The sequence below is a fragment of the Zootoca vivipara genome, chromosome 16, assembly GCF_963506605.1.
Source record: "Zootoca vivipara chromosome 16, rZooViv1.1, whole genome shotgun sequence".
NCBI classification, from domain to species: domain Eukaryota; kingdom Metazoa; phylum Chordata; class Lepidosauria; order Squamata; family Lacertidae; genus Zootoca; species Zootoca vivipara.
Window position 1 is genome coordinate 35,156,082 of NC_083291.1, and position 19,782 is coordinate 35,175,863.

General features: G+C 46.1%; 1 long non-coding RNA gene across 1 annotated transcript in view; it reads left to right on the plus strand.

The window, feature by feature from the left end:
• Positions 1–1,880: 1,880 nt before the first annotated feature.
• LOC118097724 (uncharacterized) overlaps positions 1,881–19,782 on the plus strand; it is a 46,384-nt gene continuing 28,482 nt past the window's right edge. The window contains exon 1 of the long non-coding RNA XR_004694085.2: positions 1,881–2,092. This is a non-coding gene — a long non-coding RNA (uncharacterized LOC118097724). The remainder of the gene's footprint in view (positions 2,093–19,782) is intronic.

The following is a 19,782-nucleotide window of genomic DNA, read 5'->3' on the forward strand; positions in this document are numbered from 1 at the left end:
TGACTGGAATATTATTTTCTCATTTTCATTTTAAACTTCCTTCCCTTTTGCAGCTGAGTTTGGGCTCCGGGTGGAGATCAGAAGGTTCTTGGCGATGACCCTTGAAATATGGGAAGAAGCGCTGTGAATTTGTCACGATCACAGCTTGCCAGACCCTGGGAGACCTTTGAAATTCCTGACACTAGGGATACTGGGATGCAAGACTCACAACTTTGTCAAAAACTATCAATTTGTGACGGTTTCATTTGGTAACGACCACAAGGAAACAGCAGTTCACAACTTTTCTCAGACTTGCTACTGATGTCTTGGAACGAAACTAGGGGTGCTGCCTCCAAGCTGTGGGCCCTACAAACTGATTCTGAAGTAACACAACAGAGCTCTCAGGGTCAAAGGCAGAAAAGATTGTTCACAAAGATCCGTATCTGACTCATGAACCTGAACTTGTTTCAGCTCTACATCCTCTTGCCTGTACCCAACCCCAAAAGTACATGCCAGATGGCTTCAACCAAAGGCGGCTCTTTGGATTGACTCTCTGAACAGCCAAAATACGTACAACCAAGGGAGCACATAATCCAGTAAGAACTGGTTCTGCACAAGCTTCTTTGAAATGACTCAGAGGTGGGGCTGCACCCATAATTAGCGCCAATCCTTAACTTTGCATCTTGATGACCCAGAAGAGCAGTAAATTCCACGAAATATGAACTGGTTTTGTTCATATTGCAGCTGCTGAGTCCTGGGGAGCAAATTAGTCTCGCTACACTGGACCATACCAGGGGAAGCATGTCTTGGTTACCTCTAGCCTTCCTTATCTACACAATACTGAGGCTCTGGTAGGAATTCAGTATGGGCTGGAAAATGTCTTTAACCGTCATTAGAAAACAATCAGACCAAGTAAAGTCAAAAACTGGAAAACTTAACTTTTTGACAATCTACTCGCAGAGTTCCTCAGGACAAGCAAGCAAGGCATATTAAACGCACATTTCTCAGGACGCACCAATCATTGGTCCCAGAAGTGGCTGAGACCTGGTTCCCACAGAAATGGTAAACCAGTAGCTAATCTTTATCCCCTTTAGATTAGGCATCCCCAAACTTCGGCCCTCCAGATGTTTTGGACTACAATTCCCATCTTTCCCGACCACTGGTCCTGTTAGCTAGGGATCATGGGAGTTGTAGGCCAAAACATCTGGAGGGCCGCAGTTTGGGGATGCCTGCTTTAGATTGTCCAGATGGCAGAATTATTTTTGTATTGACACACACAGTCCTTGCACATGGAGAACTAACATGTCAGGGAGGAGGTTAGGCTAGAAGTGAACCGTTTCCTCTCACATCGAATTTTGTACATGCAGACAATTTTTTGAACAGTGAAACCATTTGAGGCATGTGAACCCCCAATGGCAGCCAAAAGTGCAGGCCAGGCCCAGATCGACGGCCTCTGTGAGAACCAGGCCTGAAAGACAGGATATGCAAAATTGCGTTCTGTCCCAGGTCAAAAACGATCCTTTCTGGGTTTCAAAAGGAAACACGGTGGAAAAGAGAAAACAATACAGTCGGCACCCAGTCGTTTTGGGATGAGAATCCAGCTCCAAACAGCATATGCTACGTTCCAGCAGTCCACCCTAGAGACCGGCAAGTCTCCGTGTGTCCTAGAATAACCTTGATTTCCCCCTCCCCTTGAAACCCAGAATCATTTTGACTCCCTAAATACCGACGGCCTCAGCCCCAAATACCATGAAGCAGGAATGTTGGCTGCCAGTTTGCAGACATGAAAGGGTGTTATTCCTATTCCACACACACACACATTACAGTAAAGAGGCCCCTCCTACGTCCTGTCTCATCTGTCTGCCCTCACAATTACTGGCCTGGGAGGGGCTAAGGTTTTAAAAAGGATTTCCCTTCTTTGACTAAAAGTCAGTGACTTTCGGTGGTAAGTTCCCAGCTCAGACTCTTGGCAGCTGGATACTCTCTCTCTCCCTCTCTCTCTCTCCCTCTCCCTCTCTCTTATCTTCTTGCCCTTTCTCTCTCTCTCTCTCTCTTTCAAGGAGGAATTATACAGCAACTGGGACCTTCCTACCAGGAACATTCAGATTGCTAGGTAAGCGCTAACTTTTTTGTGGTTTTCTCTGTGTTTTGCAAACTGGCTCTTCAGCTACAATTTGAAAAAAAAAAGTATTTCAGCATGTGTTGTGTGTCATCTAGAAATTGCTCCCCACGGCGGCAAAATGTTCTTGGATGGTGTTTGGTTTCATAATGAAGGGGATTTGCGTCATAAATCTCATTCACTTTCTTTAAAAACTGTAATTCAGAAGGCAGCTCGGGGAAAATACGGTGGGGGAATTCTTCTACTGGGGGCCACGTTTAGGACTTGCTGCTGGTGAAAAGCGGGAGTTTATCACAGTTCTGGGGTCTTCCTTTGACCGTGGACTGGCGTAGTTGAGAACCATGCCTGACACACCCCAAATCCCCTTGAAGTGTTTCATTAGGGAGAAAGAAAGAAAGAAAGAAAGAAAGAAAGAAAGAAAGAAAGAAAGAAAGAAAGAAAGAAAGAAAGAAAGAAAGAAAGAAAGAAAGAAAGAAAGATGGTTAAACTGCATTCTTGATCTTTAAATCCTAACCGAAGCCCCTTCAGGAAGAATGACTTTAGCAAGTGCAAGTTTCCTCTGCTAGGCGCGTATGTGAATTTGCTTAACCCCACATTGTCAATTGCAAGTACAGCTGGTATAGGCAGAAGGCACCTGCCCCTTTTTACAGCAGGCCTTTCTGGCCACTTCCAAGTGTGCTCTGGCTTTTGTAAGGCTTTTGTAAGTGCCTGTCCAGAGCAGGCATGCAGCAGAATGTTCGTCCTGCAGGAAGATTCTGCCTGGGCGGAAATCTGCATTGATGATATGATTGATACGGTACAATTTCCCCTTAACCCGGCGTGGCAAAATACAGTAGGGGGTTGATGCGGACGTTCCAGACACCGTTTGAGAGGACAGACCTTCTCCTGGAACATGCTAGTTCCCAGAACGCGCATGGTCCTTGTCTCAGTGATAAGCTCCTTTCCCGTGCGTATGTGCATGAGATGTGGGGAATTGTGGTATGTTGAGAAAACTTCATGAAGAGACGTGGTAACACGTCCCCCCACAAGCAGCAGGGTGCAGGTAAACAATTCTTGGTGAATCTGGCAAACAAAGACAAAAGAGAGAGAGAGAGAGAGAGACATAACTTTGGCTGGGAATGTTGAGTGGCTTCCCCCTCTGTTGAGTCTCCTTTGAGGTTGTATAACCGCCCACAGCTAAGTTATATAAGGACAACTGGAACATGATGAGACATCATTTTTGGGTGGGGACACTTCCTCGTCAGTGGTACCCTCAAAATGGCACCAGTAGCACACTCTGCCTGGCTCACACACATCGGGGGGGAATGATTCATTCTTTCCCTTGTAGATTTTACTTCTCCATTTTCCGCGTGAAATCGCTTCTGCCGGGACGGACGTTCCTTTGCAAATTTCAGGGCCACTCCCTTTCATATTTTCCATTCTTGAAGCCCAGACATGCTTGTTGATAGTAGACTTGTGGCATTGCTGGTGTTTGCCCGGGGACAGGCAGAGAAGTTTCACAGAATGGCGAGTTTATATATCGACGCTTTTCTTCCTTTCGTTTTGGTCTGCAGTTAGTCACATAACGAGGATCCCCCAACTTTTCACTATTAAGGGTGGCCAAAGACATTTGGTGCCTGGAGGGAGGAATTGCAAGCTTGAGCAAAATGACTTCCCATCAGGCTTGCGTAGGGGAAAGTGTGCCCCATTGGGAGACAGATGTGTATCAGATCTTTCTGCCACCCCCCACTTGCCTCATTGAAAGACTCCATTTGTTCCGTTTAAGATTATTTCATTACCCCTCTCTCTCTTATTTATATAAAAGCTGCCTTCCTTTATATAAAAAAGCCTTCCTTTGCACAAATTCAGTTTGGGGTAGAGTAGCTGTACTGGAGGGGAGGGCTGTTTAACCCTTTCCCTCTGGGCTAGCATCCCTAGGCAAATATATATATACAAGTACGTTTTAAATTGTGAGCTTTAAAACGATGGCGGGACATCCATTCATGGCTCTTACTGCGTCACATGCGTTCTGGCCCTAAGCATCTTGGAGATGATTCCTGGCCGCTCGGGTCACTTCTTACCGCTAATTCACATTCCTAGGGAGTCTAGTTTCAGAGGTAGAAGCTACAGCCAGGTTGGAATATGGAAGAAATCTAGGATTCCCCTCCTAAAAGAGGGGGAAAGGAATAGGTGAAACCCTACAAGCCCTTGTGGAAACTTGTGAGCATGTCAGGATGTGAGCATGATGTACTTCGATGGAGGCTGAAGCGAGGAAGCGGATTTTAGCAGTGGGGACACCTGCCATGCCGTCCCTTTTCCAATTGATCGGCCCTCCTCCCATCACCACTGCTAATCGAATAACACAACATTGTGACCGGCCGGATCCTTGTCTTCTGAGCTGCATGTGTTTAATGTCTCTTGAGTTTTCCGATCATGGGGGAATTATTAATGGACAGTATATGTGAAGGGCCTTCTCTTTTGCAAGAGGGTAAGGATTCAGGCATCAACACAAGAGGTGCCGTTCCTCTCTCAAGGCACAACACTTTATAAAAGGAGGAAGGGAGGGGGATAAGTGTTTGCCCCCTGGTTGCCCATTCCTTTCCCCTGATGGTTAACAAGTAAAGTGTAGCACTATTATTCTTACTATTGCCAACAATTACTTACTTATTGATTCGTCCATTTATTTTCAAGTGCCCATACCCACAAGGCACTATGCAAAGTTCTTTTTGCATTTTATATAGTGTTAAACTCCAGTGCAATGCTGTGGCAAACGCGACACCCGTATAATTCTAAAGCGGCATATCCTCAAAGTTTCAGGCTAGAGGAACAATTGCTAGCCAATGAATGCAAGGCAGGGCTGCAAGCTTTGCTCAGGTTAATTGGTAGCTTCCCCGTCAGCTTGAGCTTTTGTCAATTAACTGGTGGAGGACAATTTACATTGGTGAGGGTCAAATTTTAATTGGCGGGGCAAAGGATTATTGGCAATTCTCCCCCCCCAAAAAGCCCCACACTTTTTATTTTTCAAGTTTTACACTACAGCTTGGACAAATAAATACATTGCAAACTGTACAAAGAGATGAAAAATTACTATATATAGGTTCGGAGTGGTGGGAAATTACAGCAATTATATTTAAAATGACATTGTTCACAATTTTAAACTGATTAAAAAGATTTCAGAATAATGTTTTTGAGATTTTGATTCTGGTGTATTAATGTAATAGGGCATAAAAAAATTGGTCTTTGTCTGGTTGATTACATTGTAAATTATGTCACAATTCCTTCAAAATCCCCAAAGGAAGATTTTATTAAAATACAAGTTGATTTGAATTTACTGAATCGATTGGTTTTAAATGACAAATAAACAGTCATCTACAAATTCTTTTAATGACTGGACAGCCCCCATACAAGGGTACCGACCACATTGTCATGCCGAAGGATGGAAGTCCGGCCCCTGCTGGCAAAGGGCTCGCGTTTGCCACCCCAAATTGTTTCTGCTCTTGGGAACAGAATTTTCACGTCCCGCCCTGCTTGCTAACATCAAAGTGTCGAAACAAGCATGTACGTCGAGAACCCAGGCCGCGGCTGTTGCGGAATCACCATGTATGGGTGTGTTGCACATGGCGGAACGGCTTGTGTGCGTTGTGGTGCCGTTGTTGTTGATGATGTTTGATTCCAGACACCATGTGGAACCACAGTGGGACAGCATTTCTGTCATCTGTTTGATGCCACCCTAAATACCTTATATGGTATTGAATATTACAAGAAAAACATGGACTTGAGAATATGCCTTTCCTCCCAATAATTCCCCTTCCCTTTGCCCTGCTCCTAACCTCTCCAACGTATCCCCTCTTCTCTTGATGCCTGGGAGGTGTTTGCAAGATAAGCTACTCATTCACCTATTTGCTCTGGAAGCTAGGGTGTTACCTTGAGATACCACAGCGACTGGCACCATTAATAACATATAGGTCAGCGTACCAAGATCATTTGCCCGCATTTGTCTGCATTTCTTCCTCTGACCCTCTCCTCCGGCCATAACCTTTCTCTGCAGTCCGTTAGATGGGCTGTGTGTGTGTGTGTGTAGACTGCTTTTTGACACGGGTGCTTCATATTTAGAACCAGGGCCTCTCTGTGTGAAGGGGGACAAAGGAACCCCTGCATAGACCTTCAGATCGTGTTGGAAAGTTGATCCAGTAGGCTGACAATTGGTGCTTTTAATATACCACTGCCCAGCTTATGTGTCTGTCTTATTGCTAAAATCTTCAAATTGGTCATGCCAATCAGAGAGGGGAAAACCAGGCATGGGTGCAAAGAAGGAAGCTAGTGGAGGAGAGCTGTACATGCGTGACCCAAGTAGTACTCGATGACTGTAGAGAATCTTTCAACGGCCCTTATCCATGGCAGAGATGGGCCATTGCAGAGACGCCAGGATTAACTGAGCATTCACAGATGTACAGGCCGGTTCCTGCAACTGGCCAGCCTTGGGTTGCAGAGGTAGTACAGTATAGGCAATAGGCAAAATGAGGTTTCAAAATCAGGGCAGGCTGGGAGGCAGGTTTCAGTGGGAAAATAAACCACAGGGAAAATTTCTTGCAAGCTCCATAGAAGTAGACCGCAGCTGGGCAAGAGCACAGCAGTTCACTCCAGTGGGGCTTGGGAAGGAGAACTCCGCCATGGTTTCTACCCCATTGTCAGTTCGTGGGAAGGGATTTTTTTGGATTTGGATTTTTTTGTTCCAGGCACTTAAACGCTTTCGCTTGTCCTTGTGCATATGAAGTGGCCTAGTGGTCTCTATGCAGACCTTGGGTGTGGCAGATCTGGTATTTTCCACTGGCTTTGGCACTCAGCGAGAGCATGAATGAATCACCACGGCCCTGCCTTCGATGGCTGTTTCCCCCTCCCTACTCCCAGTTAATTCCTGCTTTGCATAATATCATTGAGAACGGGTGTTATACAACACGCTATAGACGCAGACTTGCCCATGTAAGGTTCACAGCCCAAGGGCTCGGGGTGGGCAAAAACTAGCAGCGCCCCACCGAAGCCATGCTCAAGTCTACAGCAGCACCAGAGGTGTGGCTCTCCATGTTGGCATCCATCTGTCTCAAGAGACAATGGAGTGCGCCTCCGGAGATGCAGTCAAACGGCAGTGTGTATGGAGGTCCTGGGCTGCCCAGGGGACAATACCCAACTCTCGGCGTTGTTGATGTGGTCCAAAGGCAAGTGTCGAGTTTTGCTGCTTTTCTTTTGAGGAAAATTTATGTTGGTGGATCCTCACCCCCTTCCCAAGTCAGTTTCGACAAGACCCTCTCTCCCTAACACCCATCATTTTGTTAGCAATGGTAGAGCAAATTCCTTCCCTTTTCTACTACTTAATGACTGCATTCAGCCAAAATCTGGGCAAAATCTTTAAGGGATCTTCAGAAGTCCAGGAAAGGGTGGGAAGAATGGTGGGAAGACCTTCTTTGTGCTGAGCTCTGTGTGTCTTTGCTTACTGTTGTACATTGCTGCTGGCACAGATTTGTGGGGTTGTTTTTTTGGGGGGAGGGTGTAAGATAGCCGCCACCATCTTAGCTGATATCTGCTTGTTGAAAAATGATGGAGGTTATCGGAGTTTTGAATCTGTTTTTATTTTCACGAATTTTGTTTATTTGTTGGTTTTAGTAATACCATTTTTAAAAATATACTTACGGTTTTTATTGTTGTTAAGTCACTTTGTGAGGCTTTCCTCGGAGCAGCGGCACATAGATATTTTAAGATAAATGCAAAATAAAAATAGGCAAAGGGAAGCACAAATCATTGACTCGCTTGTCCCTTGCCGAGTCCCTTTTGGGCTCAGCGGGGATTGTAACTTGAAGAGGGTGATCGTCTCATCTGCTAAAAAAATGTCAAAAAAAATGTCCTTTTCTGGTTTCCCATTCATCCCAGCATTTGCCGATTGCCCAAGCGTGTGCACCCCCACCCCGACCCCCAAAGCTGGACACCTCACAGCCACCAACCAGGCTATTAGAAATACAGGGAAGTCCCAGAGAGAGTTTGGGTAAAGATTAGGGTTGCCAGACTCAATAGAGGACAGGACTTCTGTGCCTTTAATTGCCCTGCTCTCTTTTGAGTCTGGAAACCTTAAAGAGAAACCAGCAGACCCTTTGCATGGAAATTAAACAAAGGGTCTGCTGGTTTCTCTTTAAGGTTTCCAGACTCAAAAGAGAGCAGGGCAATGAAAGGCACAGAAGTCCTGTCCTCTATTGAGTCTGGCAACCCTACTAAAGATTGGGAAAATGTGGGGATGAGCAAACAGCTCTCGTTTGGGAGATCCCAATTGTGTGGCCCTGAACACCTCAGACAAGCACGTGGTGCTGCTCATACAGCTGTTAGGGGTTTAGAGAGGGGTTGTAGCATATCAGTCGAGTGCAGGCTTTGTGTGCAGAACGCCCTGGGGCTCACCCCCCCCCCCCCCCGCTGGCTCCAGCTGAAAGGATCTCAGGCAGCAAGGCTGGAAAGACCCCTAAAGAATAATAGCTGCCAGTCAGAACAGACAGTACTGGGCTTGATGGCATAATGGCATCTGTCCATGTGCACAGGACCAGCCAGTTCTATTTAGTATACAAAGCTGGCTCTCTGCACCCTTGGTTGTGAGTTTTAGTGCCCAGCTCTAGTAAACGCCACTCGTAGTTAGGGGTGCGGGCTGAATAATTTGCACTTTCAAAAAACAACGCAGGAACTGAAGCACAACCAACCCTTCTCTCGCCTCCAGATTTTGCTGTGCAGTTCTTCATCCATTTAATCAATAAACTAGGGGAAAGTGTCCATAAAAGAAATCCACATTAAATGCTAATGCAGTTTCATTAGGACTTTAAAAACAACAGCAACTAACTCACAAACTGATTTGGAGGAAGGAATTTAAGATTGGAGAAGGGAGTAGCGGAATGAGAACTGACAGATCGGTTCCTCCCTCTTCTCAATGTCCCTGAATCTGCTTTGGGGGTGATTTATGGCTTCCAGTCTCTTGCCCCCGCATGCTTGGTGCTTCACTGGTTGCTACGTCTAAAATAAGGTCTGTCCTTACGGTTGCCAGACCCAATTTCAGGTGGCTTTTCAAGATTCAGAATAGCACAGGAAATTCAGAAATGAATCATTCGAGACATTTTCGGCCTTCTTTTTGATCATGTCAGTAGTTTTCTCTGCCTTGCCCTGTTTGTGAAAGGAGAACATTAAAGATAATACTTGAGATAAACGTTGGCAAGAGGGACTAAGAGCCAGGGTTCCATCCTTCCTTCTTTTCAATAATGAGGCTACTTCTGACTTGTGAAGAAATGTCTGAAGATGTAAAACCCAAAAGCTGTAAGACACATCCAAAAAAAACCCCAAAAACTGAAATGGACAAAAATGAAAAAGAATGTAGGTTATAAAATTAAAAGGGTTTTTTTTTTAATAGTTCCATAATATTTGGAAGCAAGAAGAGCTTGTGTATGCGAGCCTCATTAAGCATTATAATGAAAGCACGTTTAGTTCCTGCCATTTCAGCAGCTATGTCTTAGAAGCCCCACCTAAAATGGCGTGTCTTGTGTGTGAGCGACTACAATTATTTATTTCTCGAATGATTCAAAGCAGGGGCTGGATTCGGCTGAATGTGCGCAAGCGTGCAAGTGCGCCATGCGAGATTGACCGCTTGAAGAAATCAAGAGGTCAAGTTCATGGGGGAATTCGGGCATTTTATGGCAGTTTTGTGGTGAAAGTGAAAAACAATGAGTTGGTTCCTTGGGCGATGCGGCAGACGGATCTAGCAAATAAATGCTCCAACATGAGGGCGGTGACTCACTATAGCCTGGAAAACCTGCAAAGTGTGGCTTGAAGCAGGAGGAAGCCAGTGGAAGCACATGTTGAAGTTTGTCTGAGCTTTCATAACTGTCCTAGGGTGAAAAACAACACCCTCAACCACTGCATAACCATGGGTCAGGTGACAGTCTAGGAGAAAAATGTGGGGGAGAAGGAAAGCAAGAAGAAAATATGGTTTGTTCCCAAACTGTAAAACAGAAGGCATTGCATTTAAATGGAAGAAGGGGTTTAAAATGCTGACCTGCTGTCAATGAATTTCTTCTAAAAGTGGGTGGCTGTTTGTGAGTCCTGTAGATGGTTGTGCTCTTTCAAGAAAAAGATGTGATTTTCTTAGTAAGCATTATCCTTTATACATGCACACATAATTTTATTTGTGTGCCGTCTTTCCACACTTCAAACCATGTTCAAGGCGGCTTACAGCACAAGAAGAATAGCATAGCTACAACATAGTGAAAGTAGTTACAAACAATAAATGAAACATTTAAAAATGCACAACCAAACTGAACAATTTCCACATAAATCCCAACAAGATCTAAAATAAAGATACCAAAAAAACCCAACAGCAACAATCCCTCACCCCAATACCCCAGCTCAAGAAATATAAGAAATAGTCTCTGCTTTGGTGATATATAGCTCATCCGCAGCCTCCTATCTCTCTGTTCTCTCAATTCACTGCATAGCCTGAAATTGGGGAGTAATCAGTTTAAAAGCTGGTTTCGGGTGAACATGGCGATTGGTCAGTTTTCTTCACTGTAGTCAAATGCCAAAAGGTGACAGCAGTCGTCACCACAATGGCTTTCTTATGTATCGGCTCATAAAGTGTCTCTCTGTGGTGTTGGTGACGGCGTATGAGGCAGGAAAGAAAGAAAAGTATCCAATGGGAAAGAACATGGGATTTGAAGATGAGTCGTTTCACTCCGCTTCTCCCACACATGTCCTGTGCTGTAAAAATTAGATGCCACCCCCTCACTTAGTAGATTAACTGGACAGGTGCATTTCAGACCCTCCAAGTGCCCCTATTTTCCAGGGACGCCCCTGATTTAGAGAAGCCGTCCTGGTTTCTGATTTGATCCCACTTTTCCTTAGCCTGTCCTTATTTTCAATGGAGAAATGTTGGAGGGTATGGTGTTAACCGACCCCCTGAGCCGTCTGAAGGCAATCCTGTATAGGGAAGGGTGGTTTTTTTAACGTTTTATGGTGTTTTTATATATGTTGGAAGCTGCCCAGAGTGCCTGAGGCAACCCAAGAAAGATGTGTGGGGTATAAATAGTGAAATTATCATTTTGGAAGGGGAGAAATGTTGGAGGGTATGGCATTTACATGGCTGCTGTCGCTGTTAGATCTTATTTTGACCCTCGGATGCTAGGCACAGGAAGAATTGACACTGACAAAAGCCTCTGCGCTAACTGGAGAGTGTGGCGTACGGAAACAGGCAAATTCACATGCCCTTTGCATATGTGGAAGCCTCCATTTTGATAAGCTGTTTGTGCCCGTGGGTCTCGGAAGTAAAAAGGTAAAGGTAAAGGACCCCTGAAAGTTAAGTCCAGTTGCTAAAGACTCTGGGGTTGCGGAGATAATCTTGCTTTACAGGCTGAGGGAGCTGGCGTTTGTCCACAGTTTTTCTGGGTCATGTGGCCAGCATGACTAAGCCGCTTCTGGCAAAACCAGAGCAGCACACGGAAATGCTGTTTACCTTCCCACCGGAGCAGTCCCTATTTATCTACTTGCATTTTGACGTGCTTTCGAACTGCTAGGTTGGCAGGAGCTGGGACCGAGCAACGGGAGCTCACCCTGTTGCGGGGATTCGAACCGCCGGCCTTCCGACCAGCAAGCCCAAGAGGCTCAGTGGTTTAGACCACAGCACCACCCGCTTTTAAGCAAATGTACCAGGTGGCGCTGTGGGTTAAACCACTAAGCCTAGAGCTTGCTGATCAGAAGGTCGGCGGTTCGAATCCCTGTGACGGGGTGAGCTCCCGTTGCTTGGTCCCAGCTCCTGCCAACCTAGCAGTTCGAAAGCACGTCAAAATGCAAGTAGATAAATAGGAACCGCTACAGCGGGAAGGTAAACGGCGTTTCCATGTGCTGCTCTGGTTTGCCAGAAGCGGCTTTGTCATGCTGGCCACATGACCTGGAAGCTGTACGCCGGCTCCCTTGGCCAATAATGCGAGATGAGCGCGCAACCCCAGAGTCGGTCACGACTGGACCTAATGGTCAGGGGTCCCTTTACCTTTACCTAGCAGTGGCAAAAGCTAGAGTTGGGCAGGGAAAGTATTTGCGGGAAACTTATCAGTGGCTTTTCAACTGTACAGCCAGGTTCTAGAAGTGTGTGCCGAACTTGTAGCAGGAATCAGATCTCCAGCCAGGTCACTAAGCAGCAGCATTCACCTTGTGGTTCAGGGCTAGGGATGGGGCAGGAATCGTTTCTGTTTTCATTTAAATTAGAGACCACCTAATTCACACTTTGTGAACCCGTATGAATGTGTCTGCCTGTGAATTTTGTACTGCAGTTCTCCCAAATATGTACGAATATGCATAAAATGCATAAAAATGCATGTATTGCTGAAAATAAAAGTAAAAGGCACCTGGGGAAGTTGCTGCAAAATGATGTACAGCTGTCAAAATTGCATACGAAAGTGGTGTATGTTAGGGGGGGGAATGTACTAAAATGTTGAGGAATTTTCATGAGGATTTTTTAAAATTGCCAACAACTGTGGAAATGTGAACAGCTGAATTTGAGATTGGGAAACTGATTGGAAACTGAAAAGGACATAGTTGTCCATCCCTATTCAGCGCCCTCCTGAAGTGCCCCTCCCCCCATCTTCACCTCATTGCTTGCCCTTTTGTGCAATCGCCATTCATTGCAGCCAGGTACATGCAAGGGCATTGCTACTAGCTGTTTGCACTTCTGATTGGGATGAAACCTTTCTCCCTAGTCATCCTTTCCAGAGACTTTGGGAGGCTGGCAGGAATTGGGTAGCATTGTTTTCAGCTCCCAGGTCCTAGAGTGGGAGGACCCATGGAACTATGCATAAGAATCACACATCTGATTCTCACTTGGCATACTCCAGCTTTGTGGTGTGTCACTTTTTATATATATATAAAAAAGCAACTCAAATGTATTTAAAATAACCAGGAACAATCGGCAAGGCTGATCATCCTATCACGCATGCAGTTTGTAGAATTAAGGTGACAGATCTGAAATGAAGCATATTGACTGTGCAGTTGGCACACTACACACTATCCCAGGGGTCCCCAAACTACGGCCCCCGGGCCGGATGCGGCCCAATCGGCCTTCCAATCCGGCCCGCGACGACTCCCGCCGCCCGCTGCCACCGCCCGCTCTCACGGCGCGCGGCGCAGCGACGATCTAAAAAATCGGCAAAAAATCGCCGAAAATCCTTTGTGCGCATGCGTATGGGCCTCTCCCGACCCGGAAGAGGTCATTTCTGGTGCACTTCCGGGTCGGGGGAGGCCCATACGCATGCGCACAAGCGATTTTTGGCGATTTTTTCCCGCCCATGTGCGTGTGCGCATGCGCACGGGCGCGCACTCCCCCGCCCTCCGGCCCGCTGCGCGCGCACTCCCCTGCCCTCCGGCCCACCGCGCGGCCGGCGCGGCGGGCACCGGCCCGCCGCGCAGAAAGTCTGGGGACCCCTGCACTATCCAAACCTGGGGTTACGGTTAAAGATCTGTCCACCTTAACTACAACCTAAACCATAGAACCCCTATTATCCCTGATTTGGACAACATGCTAAGTCAAAGTCCGGCTTAGCTGCCATGGTGTGCTGACTTTGGGAGCCAGTGTGTTCACACTAAGCCAATGGTTCCCAAACTTCTTCTCTGGGTCACACTTTCAGAATAAAAATTTGCTCGCACCACACTGGTTGATGATGATGATTATGATGATGATGAAGAAGAAGAAATACATTGGAAAACAAAAAGAAACAACTTCTAGCAGTGCTTGAATTATAACATAGAACACAACTACAGTACTTTGTAATATGTAATGTGACATCCAGAAAGTGTAAAAAAACAACACAGCTACATAAGAACATGAATCATTCCTAAAATATAATTATAAATGAGTCTTCTCCAGCACTCTGTTTGAATGGTGATTCTGGATCTCAACTAGGATTGTCCTCAGTATCACTAGATGCTCTTGCTGTCATTTTGAAAAGGTATCTGTAAACACAGGGACCCAGGTGGCACTGTGGGTTGAACCACAGAGCCTAGGGCTTGCTGATCAGGAGGTCGGCGGTTCGAATCCCTGCAACGGGGTGAGCTCCCGTTGCTCGGTCCCAGCTCCTGCCCACCTAGCAGTTCGAAAGCACATCAAAAAAGTGCAAGTAGATAAATAGGGACCGCTCTGGCGGGAAGGTAAACGGCGTTTCCGTGCGCTGCTCTGGTTCGCCAGAAGCAGCTTTGTCATGCTGGCCACATGACCCAGAAGCTGTCTGCGGACAAACGCCGGCTCCCTCGGCCTATAGAGCGAGATGAGCGCCGCAACCCGAGAGTCAGACACGACTGGACCTGATGGTCAGGGGCCCCTTTACCTTTACCTTTTATCTGTAAACAACAACAACAATTTATACTATAATATACTACACTGAAATGTTTAGACGTTTCTTTGTCTTTGAATCTTCCCACAAAACTCGCCATCCTCTCCTGCCGCACCACCCTTGAGAACCGCACCACAAAACCATGACTTGGGTTAGTTTAACGCTATGTGCAAATGGGCCAAGGTCAGAATCTGACTGTTGCCCAGTCCAGTGTGTGTAGCTAGGCCATCCCACAATGGGTTGTCTTGATGGGTTGGTGCAAGAGAGAGAGAGAGAGAGAGAGAGAGAGAGAGAGAGAGAGAGAGAGAGAGAGAGAGAACAAATTATTGGAGAGCAATACAGTTGTTTTGGCCTTCTCTCTCCATCTCAGACTGGCTTGCAGTCAGGAGCAATAGAAAATAAATCAAGACACCCCAGCTCTAGTTCCCTTGCTTGGATTGATGTGAATTTAACACGTATCTGTTCTGGGCTGTGATATTTCCCCAGTCTGCATTCAGTTACTAGGCCAGCCCCTGAATTTTTGTAATTAAAACCTTCCAATGCTGAAAAGAGCTTTGCTTCTTCTGGCGTAAAAGGTGTCGCAGGCAGAAATGTTGTATTAACTGCAGGGCTCTGGCCGCTGTGGTTGTTGCATGTGCACAATCTTGTGGATTGGTTTAAGGCTTAAACCATTTCACAGCGTTGGGTGTAGTAAGGCTTTTACAAAGGGTTTCCAAATGTGTTTCTAGAATGAATGTGATGGAAGCCAGTGAGCAGGGGCTCACTTAAGGACTTTAAAGAGAGAGCACTCTCTGTGGGCAGAGAGGGAGAGGGAGTTGATTGAGAAAGTCTTGCCAGCAGCCTGGACAAAGCAAGTCCAAATATTCCTAAATGTATGTGTTGGGACATGTTTCTGTGAGGTTTTCCCCTAGCCGTGCAATCTGTCTGGAGAAGAGTAATTAATGTAACATTTTTAAAAGATGGCAGTGTCTGGGCAGAAATCGCTGAAATGTCTGGGGAAATCCGGACGTACGGCAGCCCATGTTGGTAGTGTAGATTTTGACGATTTCCATTAAAAATAGCTCAAAAACTTTTGTTGTTGCTGCTGTTGAGATTTCACCAACTTTTGTGTCCGGATTTCCACATTTTGAAATATGGCAACCCTAGTTAAAACAGCTCCACTAGCTACCAGTATGTTTCCAGACACAATTCAAAGGGCTGGTTATGAGCTATAAAGCCCTGCATGGCTTACATCCAATCTATTTGAAAGAGCGTATTCTCTTCTTTGAAACTGCCCGGTTCTTGAGGCCCTTCTCAGTCCTGCCACCCTCTCTCCAGGAGACGACCTACTCGGTGGCTGCTCCCAAGCTTTGGAAGTCCCTCCCTAGAGAAGTTAGACTGGCTCCCTCTTTGTTGTCCTCCACTGGCCAGTGAAGAGCTTCTTATTCTAACAGGTTATTGGGAATTGACTGCTTTATAATGAAAGGGTTGGTGTCGTGCTGGTTTTTTATTGTAATTTTTTTCTCTGTTTTAAACAGATTTTATATATGTACATAATTTTAATTCTGTTAATGCATTTTAATGATTGGTTTTTCTATTATTTTAGTGGCCGTCTTAGCCACCTTGAGTCCCGTCAGAGTAAAAGGCAGGGTATAAATTGCCTTAATCCTACTAATATTAAGAATAATAACACTGGAGCACAACTTCATTTGTCCAAACTGAAAAACCGCCCATGCCACTGTGAGCTGTTTAGTTCTATAAATGTATCTATAATAAAGTCATACATACACAGTTCTAACAATTAATTAAATCAAATACCTAATCTGAAAAGGAGGCCGACCCGACACTCTCAGTGGGGGTGGTGATTGTTCCAATTTGTTCCTCTTTAAACACACACACACACACACACACACACACACACACACACTTTTCCCTTCTGAGAATAAAGAGTTTGCTAGTGTATACCACATGTGGATTGATAGAGAAGGAAGCATAGTTCCAAGATGTTCAGACAATCCCTTTAGCGACTCAGATGCTTATTAAAGGAAGTGGGGGGAAACCTTGTATCCATATCCCAAGAGTAGCTTTAGACATTTTTAAATTGCAAAATATCAAAAGCATTACAAAAAAATACACTTTTAAATAATGGACATAATGCGCATAATGCGCATTGGACACTTCAGTGAGTGAGGAATGGCCATCAAACCCTTCAGCACCAGACTCGCTTCTAGAGGGCCAGCCTAGTATGGTCATTATTTGCTTCTTGGCAGGGAAGCCTAAGACAAGTGACACACACACAACCAGAGAGTGAGTGAGTTAACAATCTGCGCTACTTAATATGAGTGACAATCCGGGAGGAGGATAAATTCAATTCGGTTCACATTTAAAGGTGAATCCACCGGATTTGCAGTTTTCTGAAACAACAGAAGAACTAAAACACAGTTCTCTTGGGGAAATTCCTGCTTCTCTGAATTTTGCATTGCAGTTCGCACGCCAAATAACGTGTGCAAAAATGCATGAACTTGGGGGAAGTGTGGCTAAAAACGCACGTATTACAGAAAGCAGGCAAAAACGTGTTATGTTAGGGAGAAATGCTTTGCGAAAATGTGTGTTGCCTCCAAATAGGTATATGGTAGGAGAAATTGGCACTGATGAATTTTCGTGAGGGTGTTTTTTAAAAAAAATAGATTGGAAACTGAGGCGGACATTTGGAGAATTGAATAGAAGATTGGAAAATGAGAAACAGAGAAAAACTGAAATGTACCCCCCCCTCCCTACTGACAACATACTCTGCTGCAGCTCTTGTTTGTTTGTTTCAGTGGGGTGGGGGGCACCCACAAGAGACTTTCCTGACTGGTTGTGCCTTGTATTAATTAGTTAGAGGAGGGGCCTGACATTTTAATTTTCTTCCGCAGGCACCAAAATGTCTTGGGCCAGCTGTAGACAAGCCACATTTATATTTCACCGGCTCACTTCCTCTATGCCTTTAACTTTGTTTCCAGTCCTGCAGACAACTGCCGTTCTCTTCCATTTACAGCTCCCCTCCTCTCCTAATTCCCTGCTCCGTCTCGTCCTTGATCTCAGCCCCTCTTTTTTTTAGTGTAATGCCATAACCCCCTTTTTTCCCATATACAACTATAATACAAAACGCCTTTTGTGTGCTAGACAGCCCAGGGCAAGCGTGGGAAGCTGTAAGCCAGCTGGATCCATTACCACTGAGCAGAGCGTGCAAGATCTGAAAGTCCCAAAAGCAGAGACTGCTTTGAATCCGACCCAGTCTGAATTGGGTGTGTGCTGCTGCCTTGGGGAAGGGGGGGGGACTACTGAAGCAGGCCCCCTCCGACCAGCCTGCCATGCTCACAAGGAGGAGAGGGGCTGGCAAGCTGCTCCCAAAGCTCCCTCAGCAGAGGTTTCTCAGTCCTTCGCATGGCGCACTCGTGTCTCCAGTTCCAGGCTTCCACATTTCCTCCTGGGACTTCTTCTTTCCTGTGCTGCTATATGTAGGAACAGTCTCTGAATATCCCTTCAAAGATTCCATAGTCAACGTAAACTGTAGCTGTAGTTTGAGTGAGATAGGATTGCCGGACAGTGCAGGCTGTAGAGCAGGCACCCCCAAACTTCGGCCCTCCAGATGTTTTGGACTACAATTCCCATCTTTCCCGGCCACTGGTCCTCTTAGCGAGGGATCATGGGAGTTGTAGGCCAAAACATCTGGAGGACCGCAGTTTGGGGATGCCTGCTGTAGAAGCTGGGGAGATGGAATACTACCTAGAGCAGGCATCCCCAAACTTCGGCCCTCCAGATGTTTTGAACTACAATTCCCATCTTCCCCAACCACTGGCCCTGTTAGCTAGGGATCATGGGAGTTGTAGGCCAAAACATCTGGAGGGCCGCAGTTTGGGGGTGCCTGACCTAGAGCCTCAACATTGGACTCCTTGCCCAGCAAACCCTACTGTCCTGGTCTCCTTTGGGAGGGAAGGTGTGATGTAAATTCAATTAATAGTAATAATTTACTATTTCTGTCCCGCCCATTTGGCTGGGTTTTCCCAGCCACTCTGGGCGGCTTTCAACAGAGCATTAAAAACAGAATAAAACTTCAAACGTTAAAAAACTTCCCTAAACAGGGCTGCCATCAGATGTCTTCTAAAAGTCGGATAGTTGTTTATTTCCTTGACATTGGTTAAGTTAATAACCAAAAAAATAAAATGCTTTCCAACCAGACGCACCACTGTAACTTGCGTGGAGCATCCAAGAAAATCAGAGTCGATGCGAGGGAAGATTTCTCCATCTGTGCATCCCAATGGATCCACTCAAGGGGATCCACTGCGGGTGCTTTTGCTTAGCCTTATCCTCCCATTCCGCCGCACCCAAATTCTACAGCTGGTGTTGCCAGTTTGCAACCTGGGGAGCATGTCTTTACCTTTCCTCCCTGTCTTGTGGAACTGCAAGGGGAAGAGATCCAACAAAAGAACCTGGAAAGAAAGGGAGGGAGCAGGCACCACCCCCTGGACTCCTGCTTGGTTGCAGCATCTAAAGGTAACCACCTGGTCATCCAAGTTGCAGCCTGGCAGCTCTAGCCTGGGAGCATCTTAGGGCAAAACTACACATTATATCAAGTATAAAGGGACATGCCACTGAAAGCATTGCTGTGCCAAAGCTGATTTCATTCGTAACTTGCCCTTCCAAGTCTTTTGCAACTCATTGCTTTTGGTGGGACAGTAACTAGACTAACATTTACAAAGAGGCAGAGCGTGACATCCAACCTGGATGGAGCAAACGTGTGTGAGCATCGAGGGTTGAAGGGATTGTCTGGCATTACAGGATGCAGAAAAGCTGGAGATCCTGTGGGTCCATAGCTGCCAAGTCTCCCGTATTCCCCGGGAAACCCCCGTTTTTCCAGCTGTCCCCAGCCGAAAAAAATGGATTTTTTTTTGTTTTTTCCCGGTTTATTCTGGCGCGACGGCCATTTTGGAACTGGGCGGACGATGCTCAGAAGCGACTTTTGATGCTGCTTTGCCCAGTTCCAAAATGGCTGCAGTGTGACTTCTGGTGTGGCGGCCATTTTGGAACAAGGCAGAGCAGCATCAAAAGTAGCTTCTGAGCATGCTCCGCCCAGTTCCAAAATGGCGGCAGCGCTACTTCTGGTCTGCTACTTCCGTTCCAGTCTCTTATTTCTCAGGCCGGAACTTGGCAGCTATGTGTGGGTCAGGCATGGCTTTGGAGAAGAGCTGGGACTTTTAAGATGTTGCGGGGGCTGATAAAGAGGAGCTGGGAGGAACCAAGAAGACTGGACCAGCAAAAGGGAAGAGGTGTCCCTTCCAGATTTATTAGGGTCCC